General features: G+C 46.4%; 1 pseudogene across 1 annotated transcript; it reads right to left on the reverse strand.

The window, feature by feature from the left end:
- Positions 1 to 412: 412 nt before the first annotated feature.
- On the reverse strand, positions 413 to 5,223 carry LOC308533028 (granzyme B-like; annotated as a pseudogene). The gene is made up of 5 exons: positions 5,034 to 5,223; positions 3,844 to 3,991; positions 3,215 to 3,350; positions 2,772 to 3,029; positions 413 to 2,134 (listed from the first exon to the last, which is right to left on the reverse strand). The product of its transcript is annotated as a granzyme B-like (transcript).
- Positions 5,224 to 11,701: the final 6,478 nt, after the last annotated feature.

Genomic DNA, 11,701 nt, shown 5'->3' on the forward strand with positions numbered 1-11,701 from the left:
TTTTGATCACTCCTTCAATTTCTTCAGTGGTTATAGGTCTATTCAGGTTTTTTGATTCTTTCTGATTGAGTTTTGGGAGCTTGTGTTTTTCTAAAAATATGTCTATTTTTTCTAGGTTGTCCATTTTTTTGGAATAGAGTTGTTCATAGTATTTTTTTCATAATCCTTTGTATTTCTGTGGGATCAGTTGTTACTTCACATTTTTCATTTTTTATTTTGTTTATTTGGGTCCTCTCTCTTTGCTTCTTGGTGAGCCTGGATAGAGGTTCATCAATCTTGTTTATCCTTTCAAAGAACCAGCTCTTGGTTTTGTTCATCTTTTCTACTGTGTTTTTTTTTTGTTGTTTTTTTTTCTATTTCATTTATTTCTGCTCTGATGTTTATTATTTCTTTCCTTCTGCTCACACTGGGATTTTCTTGTTGCTCTCTTTCTAATTCTTCAAGTTGCAGAGTTAGATGTTTTATTACTTTTTTTCTTTCTTTTTTTAGTTAAGCCTGTAATGCTATGAACTTCCTGCCTAGGATTGCTTTCAGTGTGTCCCAAATATTTTGGATTGTTGTGTTTTCATTGTCATTTGTTTCCAGGATTTTTTTTTTATTTCTTATTTGATGTCTCTGGTAAACCAATCACTGTTTAATAGTATGCTATTCAGCCTCCAAGTGTTTGAATTTTTGCGATTGTTTTTACTGTAGTTGATTTCTAATTTTATGCCACTGTAATCTGAGAAGATGCTTGATATGATTTAAATCCTCTTGAATTTGAAGAGACTTTGCCTGTGTCCCAGTGTGTGGTCTATCTTTGAAAATGTCCCATGTGCACTTGAGAAGCATGTATATTCTGTAGTTTTGGGGTGGAATGTTCTAAAGGTGTCGATTAAGTCCATCTGATCTAATGAGTCATTTAGGATTGATGTTTCTTTGCTAATTTTTTGTCTAGAGGATTTATCCAGTGATGTTAATGAGGTATTAAAGTCTCTTACTATGATTGTGTTGCTGTCAATCTCTCCCCTGATATCTTCCAGAAGTTTTTTTTTTTTTTTTTAATGTATTTGGGTGCTCCTGCATTAGGGGCATAAATGTTTACCAGAGTTATATCCTCTTGTTGTATCAATCCTTTTAGAATTATGAAATGGCCTTTCTTGTCTCTTGTTATGGTCTTCACTTTGAGGTCTATTTTGTCAGATATAAGTATTGCTACCCCAGCTTTTTTTCCCTTTCCATTTGCCTGATTGATAAGTGGGGGCTCAGACCAGTGTGGTCTATGGGGCGCAGGGTTGGTGGACTCTGAGGATGCTCAGTGGTCAGCAGGGATGAGAAGAAGGGGCAGCCAGGAGACCGGAAACCAAGCTAAGCCCTGAGCTCAGAGGAGGGCAGAAAAGGGCAGGGAGAGAAATTCAGCCAAGATGGGAATGAGGACCTTCTCAAGACTTCCCTCCCTCCTCCACCCCTGTCTCTTCTCACCAGCCCCCAGCCCCCAAAACCTGCCACTCCCTGGTTGCTGGAGAACAATGTCCTGCTCAGGAAGGCCCTCCTTTCTCCTGTGTGGTGGGGTCTCCTGAGCTGCAGCCCAGGCTGTGCCTGTTTGGTGTCCAGCACCCAGGGTGCTAGTCCTTTCCTCTCAGCACATAACACAGAGGAAGAAGTAAGACCTTCACACTGAGCCCAGGATCTGAGAGATTCATGTTTTCTCCTAATGGTGCTCCTCTCTGCCCTGGCAGAAAGGCCAGCCCTACAGGTGCAGATGTGGCCCAGAAGGAGCTGGGAATAGCTTGGCATGAGGTTTGGGGGATGTTGGGGGAAGGGGAAGAGGAAGAAGTAGAACAGAGAAGAATTGTGCTATTGGCCTTCTGAGCACAGAGCTAATGCCTGTGAATGAGGGTCAATGAATTAACAAATCATCTGGGAGTCATTTATTTGGTTGCTGGCACCACCTCCCTCCCCACAGTGTGATCCTGGATTAGCTCCAGAGAAGATGGTCTGATTCCTGCAGTTGGAGGTTTTTCATGGTTTCCTTTATCCAGGGAAGGAAACTGGCGACTTTGGTGTAGACTCGTGGTGGTGTCCCATCTATGGGTCCATAGGAGACAATGCCCTGGATCTCATTTTTACACAGGAGAGGCCCCCCAGAGTCCCCCTGTGGACAGAGAGAGGGATGAACTGAGTAACTTCTCCTGGTCCTGCCCTCGACCCCTAATCCCAAGCCCCTCTCAGAGAAGGTTGCCTTAGATGGTTTCCACCTTGGAGATAAGCAGACAGGCAGGTCCCTGTGGTCCCCTGAGCCTGGATATTGTCACTGCTTCACTTCACCTGAGATGGCAGTTCCCTCTGCTCCCCCATGTCCTTGATCCTCTGACTATGAAGGTGCTGCAGGACTGTGGCTGCAGCCTACTGTGTAAGGACCTGAGAGCTGGCAGGTGGGGCTGACACTTAGCATGGAGAAGGAGCCCATTAACCAAGAAGGAGCCCCTTACCTTGGAAGCCACCAGGTAAAACTACTGCACACCCTGGGAATAGTTATCTAACTGCTGTGTCCCGGCTTGGGCCAGTATTACAGATTCACCATCTGGAGGAGCACCATGTTTAGAGTGACCAGAGGTCCTTGTAGCCTCTTATAGGGCCTATTCCTCTCAGCTCTGGTGGCGCTCCTCTTTTCCTCTTGGGGAGAAAGATCATAGCCTAGAGGGTGAAGGATTCCCCACCTTCCTCAGGACCCAGTCTGTATCCAAACATCCCTCATCCCATAGCCAAGCTGAGCAGCTGTTCAGTATCACCTTAAAGGAAGACTTCTTTTCTTTTGGGTCCCCCACACAGAGTTGAATGTTCTTGTTGTAACTGTTAAAGACATCTTTACACTTCTTGTCCCTTTGCAGGGTCAGCTCTACCTCCTGCAGAGTGTCTGAGCAAGGGCCGCTCAGTGTGACCCGCCCCCAGCCGGCCACAGTGCACTTCTGTCCTGGCCTTGGCAGGTCCTTGCCCTTGGGCAGTGGGAGGGGCTTCACAGCATCAGTTTGCTTGATGTTTCTCTCCAGCTGGTGGGGAAGAAGCAAGGGAGCCCAGGTCAGCCAGTGCCTCTGGGCCTGGAAACCATGATGGGACCCCTGAGTTACTGGGACTAGTCAGGTGACTGCAGTGGAAGGAAAGGAAGGGACAGGTCACAGTCAGAAGAGAAACAATGAGATCTCAGAGCTGCAAATGCAGCAGGAGGTTTCCTCACCTGCAGTAACATGATGTCATTGGTGATTTTACGCTTATCGTAGTCTGGGTGTGGGATGGCTGTTTTCACTGGGATCTTCTGCTGGGTCTTCTCCCGCTTTTCGATGTTGTGGGCACCCAGGGTGACTGTGATTGAGCTGCACAGAGAACAGAGTGGGTGAGTTTGGCGGAGAGGGAGAGAGATTTATCCCAGGGATTATGAATGGCAGGTGATAGCTGGTGCAGGGCATAGGGCCAGGGACTTGGTGGTTCTGCTTCTCAATGACACTGAGGTCAGGGAGCTGGGAGCTCTCTGTTGCCCTCAGGAAATGTTATGAAATTACTTGCATTTGCATTTTGACCCTAATGCATGTGTTTCATAGTCCACCGCTGCTTTATTTGGCCAGTGTGGTTGTTCTCTTCTCAATTGTGTTCCTTGCTGTCACCTCTGACCCTCTGAGCCCAAAGCTTACCTGTCCTATTTCTCAGGCTCTCATTGCCCGGTCATGTTCTCTGACGGCCCCTCTGATGAGGTCTCATGGGCTTGAGTTACCAGGAGGCTGGGGAGCTGCCCTGGGCTGCAGCTCCTGGGATGAAGGGCAGGGTCCCTCTAGGGGTCTCAGGAGGTGTAGCCTGGCTGCGTTCCCTTACCGTCCATTGCAGTGAGCAGCTGTCAGAACAAAGTTGTCTCCCACAAGGATACCACCACACCTGGACTTTTCCTCCTCATCTTGAATGTGAAGGAAGGCCATGTAGGGTCTGGAATGGGGCTTGGCTTCATGTCCCCCAATGATCTCCCCTGAAGGAAAATTCTGTTGTACTTTTGTGGTGCCCCCACGCCTCCCCTCCCCCGCAGTGCACCAGGCAGGCACTGGCTTGATGACTTATATGGCTGGCCACTTGGGAGCCTAGGGTGGCGTAGAGCTGGGAGTAGGTAGTGAGTAGGTAGTGAGGGGCCTCCACTTTCTCATCTGGAAAAGGGAACAGCAACAGGCTGGGTTTGTGACTTTGCCTGCCACATAGTTCGTGAGAATACAGGTCTCAGGAACAGGGAAGGCCAGGAGGCTCCTGAAAATTCCTCTCCTGACTTCGCTTGGTGTTGGGTGAGCTTCTGAGGCCCCTGTGGTGCTGTGATGTCCAGGTCAGTGTGCTTTGCAGTGTCTAGGACTTAAGCTAAGGGATCTAGATGCTGACACATGAGGAGTTCCAGGTAATTGTTGGTGGCTGCTTGGAGGGATGGCTTCCAATGGGCCTCTGGAGGAGGGTTGGTAAGGCCAGTGCTGTGGGATTCTGGAAAGCAGAGAAGTTTGGGGCTGCCAACCTCACTGGCTCATCCTTTAAGGAGAGGACCTGCTAAAGGCCTGGGAAGAAAAGCAGAGCTGGAGAAAGGGACTGAGGGGCCTTGAGATGGAGCAGAGGCAACAGCAGTCTTCTGGGGACAGTGACCCCACCAACTGTGGGGTCTGCTGAGCTCTGGGCTTCTCTCCTAAGCAGACCCAGAGGACAACACCTGTCTCATCACAGACATGGAAGCCAGGACTGCTCTGCCCTCTGCAGTTTCCCAGCCTCTGCCATGCACTTCTAGGAAGTTCCACTCTCCACCTGGCACAGGTAGGGCATGGGGAGGGCATTGTGCCCCCCGCCTTTTCTTGAGAATAGGCTTCTGTCCTGTCATTTCTGCCTGTAGCTCATCCAGCATCATGTGTGGGTCTGAGATGGGATGGTAGCTGGGGTTCAGAGCATTGCTGGTGGAGAGCTGGGTCAGGGATGTGCAGAAGGGCCAGGAGGTCTGTGCTAATGTGGGATGGGTTGGGCCTGTGAGGGTGGGGATGGCCACTCACCTGCCTCAGCCGAGGGGAGTGGGAAAAAGGCCAGCAGGAGCACGAGCAGGGGTGGCTGCATCTTCCCAGGAAGGCTGCTCAGGTCGGAGCTGCTGGTGTTTCTCTGTGCTCTGTTTGCACACCCAGAAGAGGCAGGAAGTGTGGGTGGGCTCTGAGACCTGAGTCCCCCTCTGGTTTTGTAGTGCTTCATCCCAGAAGGCTTTCTATGAAGCATCTGCACCCCCACACCTCCTGCCTGATGATGGTCTCTGGGTGGTTGTGTGAGAAGTATGCAGCAACCACATCAGTTTTCACAGCTCATGACTCAGAGCAGACCCTAAGCAGACTCCAGCCCCAAACAGGAACCCAAGGGTACAAGGTGGGGCCTGTGGCATGTGGTATTGATCAGTGGAGGTACTGGAGCCCAGAAACCTAAGTCCCTATTCATAGAACTCCCAGTGCCTCATCTCCATGCTACTAAGTCCATAAGGGTAATTTCTTTCGCACATGTGTTTAGGCCCTTCTCTGTCCAATGGCCAAACATAGTGGAGATGTGTCTCCTTCCTTTATAGCAGCGATTTTCAACTTTTTTCATCTCATGACACATGAACTAATTACTAACATTCTTTGGCATGCTATATTTTTTGCAGAGCTCACAAAAAATAGTTATACTTTTGATTGATTTAAGAGAAGTAATTAAATACCCTTTGTGCTCCATAATGACTTTAACAAAAATATCAGGTGCCTATCCTTGTATATAAGAATTTCTGGTACCAAAAATTAACTAATCACACACAACCATATTAGCAATGTGACCAATAAAATGAAACTTTATTATATGACCCATATGTTTATAGGGCAAGACAGGGCATTCACACCAGATCACTATTGTGTTGACTGTTGTCATTTTTTAAAATATATATTTTTTATTGATTTCAGAGAGGAAGGAAAAGGAAGAGAGAAATGAAACATCAATGATGAGAGAGAATCATTGATCAGCTGCCTCTTGCAGGCCCCACCCTAGGGATTGAGTTTGCAACCTGGGCATGTGCCCTGACCAGGAATTGAGCCATGACCTCCTGGTTCATAGGTCAACACTCAACCACTGAGCCATGCCAGCTAGGCTGTTGACATCTTTTTATTTGATGACTTAAGGGAAAATAGGTTAGTGACCCTGGCTAAATAGCCTGGTATTGCATGTTTTAAAAGTTCTTGTGGGATACTGGTTGAAAATCGCTGCTTTAGAAAGAGCTGAGCATCTGATGGGGGAGACAGAAACATCAGGGAGCAGGGTACTGAGTGGGAAGGGCCATGGTAGAGTGATGCAAGGGGAGGAATAGAATATCACCACCATCTACCACCCACTCATCATCACAGTTTCCTCCTGAGGGGTTTTATTTACAAATGCACCATCTGTCTTGTCAACATTTTTAACAAAAGTAATCTCCTTGACATGTAGTGGCCTAGAGTAAGGAATCATTGTTGCCCTTGCAGTTGAACCACTGATTGGCTTAGCCTATGTCAACCCTACTTTGAGTTGGCTGGGTTCAGTCCCATCCAAACCACATGAACTAGGAGTGAAAAGGGCTGTTTCCCCAAAGGAAGCTCAGGTTACTAAATTGTCAATATTGAGTGAAATGAGAAAGCGTGCTTGTCAACCAAAGGCCAATAATTGTCCTTTCAGTATCCTCTGTGCTCTGTGCAGAGCCACACTTCTGCTAGAGCAGGCTTGGCACACAATAGGCTCACACTTGCTAAGCAAATTATGCTAATGAGCTCACTACACTGTGAAGGACTGTTGCTTCTAAACAGCCTTGGCCCAATTCTGTTCAAAGGTTGACTAAGCTTCTCTGAGAGGTTAGAATCTGGTAATTTAAACGTCCACCTTTACGTTTTCTGTTTTTTACAATTTTTCTATGAGGAATATTATGTATCAAAATACATAATTTCAGTGTAAATGTCTTCCCTGTCATACCACCTACACTCCAAACCTGTCCTTGTTTAAGTCAGCCTGCCTCGTAGTAGACATTTACAAAATAAAGAACCTTCCTGATGACAGTGGTAAATATGCTCATTAAGGAAAGTTGGCCTTGCGTCCTGCAGAGAGCACAGGTGTCTGTTAAGGCAGCTTAGGCAGCAGCCTCTGGTCATGTCCTTGTTTCTTCTTTTGTCCAGCTCCCGTTTTGGCATTTTTCTGCTGAGACTGAATCTTCTGCTTCTACTGTCTCAGACCTTAGTTGATACACCTGCAACTGCCTTTCTACAAAACTTTTGATCAGCAAAAATAAAAGGGCTACAGGATCCCTCATTTTGATGCTGTGACTTTTTTGTCTTCATGCAAAGTCAGTTTTATATAGATGTACAGTTGACTCTAATTTGAAAATCTGAAAATCAGTTCATTCTTGTTATAAATTTTTTTATAATTATAGTTATATTTATGTTCATATTGTATAAAATGACTCATTTAATAAAGTGACACTTTAATTAAAAAAAAGGAAAATTTGGAAAGTAGAAAAGAAAAATGTCACTGATTTGCCCAAACCCCCAACACAATCCTATATAATAAAGAGCTAATATGCTAATGGTCGTGACACCCTCATGCTGTAACAACTGATCAGCAGGATGCTGTGTGCCTGTGGGCCGCGGCTCGGTGGGGTAGAGCCGCTGTGTTGCCTCAGGGATGGGGCGGAAGCGGGGAGGTTCCTGGAGGATGCAGGACCTGTGGTGGGTAGGGCGGGGTGAGAGCCCATAGCGCCCCACTCACAAGTCCTTAATGGCCCACTACCCACCTGCCAGGGGAAGGAGTGCAGTGCACACTGCCAGGAAGTGGCGCTTGAAACTCCACAGCAGGTGGGAGGCTTCCACACTCTCCTTCAGAGCCATGATGGGCTGGAGCTGCCGCATTGCTCTGGAGATGGGGTGGAAATGCGGAGGTGCCCTGAGGAGGTGGGACCAGCCGGAGGACTCGTGGGACCAAGGGTGGGGCTTGAAGCAGCCAGAGAAGGTTGGAAGTGTCGGGGATGGGGCCAGGTGCACTCGAGCTCTGGGTGGAGAGATTAGGGTGTCAAGGCGGGGCAGCGGGCGGCTGGGCAGGGCACGCAGATGTGCGGGCCATTGGATTTCATGTGCTGGGTCACTATTGTTACCATAAGATGCGCATTTTAAGTACTTGGGATCATGCTATATATACAATGTTATATATATTTTATATACAATATTACTTTTTTTATCTTCACTTAACACTATTATGTAAGAATTTTCCTGTGTTCTTAAAAATCTTATTCAATGAGACTGTAGTCTCTGTTCCTAGTTATTAAAACTTTTAACATGCAGTTAAGTTTTGAAATTAATGAAAAATTTTAAAAATAATTTAATCATAGAGAAAATGATTAAAATGATCTAATTTCAGATTGTTCACTGGTAATCATCTTTACTGTATTGAGGTATGAACTAACATATTTTGCTCTCATGTATATCGGCAATTTTTTTAAAAAAGTATTATATTAAATACAAGATTATGTTATAACATTTATTAAATATTGAGGTGAAATTCACATAACATTAATTATTTTAAAGTGTACAATTCAGTGGCATTTAGTGTATTCAAAATGTTGTGCAATCACCTCCTGTCTCTAATTTCAAAGCTTTCTCATGACCCCAGAAGAACATTTCATCACACCCATTAACTTGTGTTTACCCACAACTTCATTGGTACTTAATCACTTTCCATTCTCCCTCTCCCACCAATACCCAGCCCTGGCTTTTGGCAACTACTAGTCTCATTCCTGTCTCTGATGAATTTGCATATCGATATATATAAAGATCCAGGGGCCAACTGAATGGATGACCGAACAGGCTGAGTGGGGCGACCAGGCCGGCAGGGGGGGCAATAAGGGATGACCAAATGACTGAGCAGCATGCTGCGTGGGGCAACCAGGCTGGCAGGGGGTTTATTGAGGGTCAACCAAACGACTGAACACCAGGCTGTGTGGGGCAACCAGTCTGGCAGGTTAGTGAGGGACAACCAAACAATTGAACAGCAGACTGAATGGGGCGACCAGGCCGGCAGGGCAGGGGCAGTGAGGGGCGACCAAACGACTGACCAGCAGGCTGCGTGGGGCGACCAGGCTGGCGGGGGGACAGTGAGAAGCAACTAAATGACTGAACAGCAAGCTGTGTGGGGCAACCAGGCCGGCAGGGGGTGCAGTTGGCAGCAACCAGGCTGCCGGGGGGGTGGGGGAACAGTGAGGGGCAAACAGGCCAGCAGGGGGGGGCAGTTGGGGGTTACCAGGCCTGCAGTGGGGGCAGTGGGGGGCGATGAGGCCAGCAGTGGGGGGGGGAGGGGAAGTTGGGGATGACCAGGCTGGCAGAAGGGGGCAGAGGTGCGACCAGACCAGTAGAGGGGGGCAGTGAAGGGTGACCAAGCTGTTGGGGGGGCAGTTGGAGGCGACCAGGTCAGCAGGGGGGTGCAGTTAGGGGTGACCAGGCCAGAAGGGGGGGGCAGGTGGGGGCAACCAGGTTGGCGGGGGGGGGGGGCCGTTGGGGGCAACCAGACTGGCAGGCAGAGGTGGTTAGGGGTGATCAGGCTGGCAGGGGGCCAGTAGGGGCAATCAGGCAGGCAGGCAGGCAGGTGAGCAGTTGGGAGCCAGTGGTCCCGGATTGTGAGAGGGATGTCCAACTGCCGGTTTAGGCCCAATCGGACATCCCCCGAGTGGTCCCAGGTTGGAGAGGGTGCAGGCTGGACTGAGAGCCCCCACCCCTGTGCATGAATTTTGTGCACTGAGCCTCTAGTGCTGTATATTTCATATGAAAGAAATCATGGAATATGTGAATTGTTGTGTTTGACTTCTTTTGCTCAGCATAATGATTTTGAAGTTCATCCAAACTGTAGCACATATCAATATTTTTTGCAGCAAAATACTAGTGTGTGTGTGTGTGTGTGTGTGTGTGTGTGGTGTGCCTGTCTTAATTTATTTCTTTATCTTAAATAGACATTTGGGTTATTTCCACCTTTTGGCTATAGTGACTAATGCTGTTATAAATATTTCTGTAAAAACTTCATTGCTGAGGATATGTTTTCATTTCTCTTGGCTATATACCTAGAAATGGAATTATTGGGTCTTATGATAATCCTAAGTTTCAGTTTTTTAGGAATCACTAAACTGTTTGTTGTACCATATTACATTCCCACCACAATGTACAAATACTTCCATTTCTTTACATCTCGCCAATATTATTATTATTTCTTATAGCCATCTTAGTAGGTATGGAATAGTATCTCATTTTAGTTTTGGTTTACATATTATTAATAACTAATAAGGTTTAGCATCATTCCCTGTGTTTGCTGGGCATTTGTGTATCTTCTTTGGAGAAATGTTGACCTTTCTCACCATCCTCATTCCTGTGTCCCTCAATATTTTCATTGGGTTTTGAAGAGTTCAATCTTGAATACAGCCACTCTGACATGCTATGCCCATTAGACTGAAACTGGAAGGGCGGAGAGTTCAGGGAAACCTTTCTTCTAACTTCAATGGCTAGTCAAATGGCCAAGGCCATGTCAGAAAGTTCTCCAAAATCCAGAATTAGAAATAGTAACTAACAGGGGAAAGCTTACTGAGCTGGCAGACACGTGGGAGAGTGTGAAACAGGTACCTTCCTCAGAAAGAACCCCAGCTGGGAAAAGCCTCACTGCAGAGACTAAGTTTCTTTCCAGATGCGATCGAAGTTGAATCAAACTAAGAGATGGTAAAATCAGTCTGGACTTGCAATTTTAAGAATCTGTGTCTCAGCATAAATTAATAATAAACTTATATCTGGAAATAAGTTATGAGTAATCAGATAAAATAAGATATGATTAGTACAAATGAACAAATGAGAAAATAATATCTAACATCTTAATGCTGGCTAATATTTATTGATCTCTGACTGTAGATTCTCTCTTAATCCTTTGAGTTATTTATTAATATTTCTTTCATGTCACAAACGAGAAATCTAAGACCCCGCGAAGGTAGGGGGCTTGCTCTATATCAGCTCATAAGAGTGGAGGGGAAACAGTGGTTAGAATGCAGGGATGTGGTTCCATAGCCTGTGATCTTATCCACAGCTCTATAAACATCATAATTTATTATATTGTTCCAGGGATCTGCAGGAAAATTAAAGGGATGTTAAAAAATAAATGTTTCTGTCTCTATATCTAATGTGGGACTCTTGTTCTCTTAGAAGAGGAAGGTATCTCAGTGGATACTATATTGTGACGGAAAAGTTCATTTGGATCATGTATTCCCTTTGCTCTTATCCTTTCCCTGATGTTCTTCCCCAACATGCAGCAGAATGCCATGCCTGGCCCATGATGGGCAATCAATCCCCTTGGGCCTTAGCCTCTCACCAAATCACATCTAGTGCTTATTGCAAGTGGGTAGGGCCATTCCTTGTAGGCAACGACAATGGAACAATGACAGGACCTTCCCACACTCACACATGGCATTTGAGGCTCCTGCTATAAACCCATTTCCCTGAGCCTGATCATTCTCAAGTTATGCTACAAGTAGAACCTACAGGTATAATGGGCCAGAACTTGGCTGATCTGATCTGTCCATGAGACTCCACTGTGTTGTTGAGAAGAGATTCCTCCCTCAGTTAGGGTTAGCTCTACATTCCTATTAGGAGGGTGGAGTGACATTCAAAATTTC

This window comes from Myotis nattereri (assembly GCF_964212035.1).
Source record: "Myotis nattereri genome assembly, chromosome: 1".
Lineage (NCBI taxonomy): Eukaryota > Metazoa > Chordata > Mammalia > Chiroptera > Vespertilionidae > Myotis > Myotis nattereri.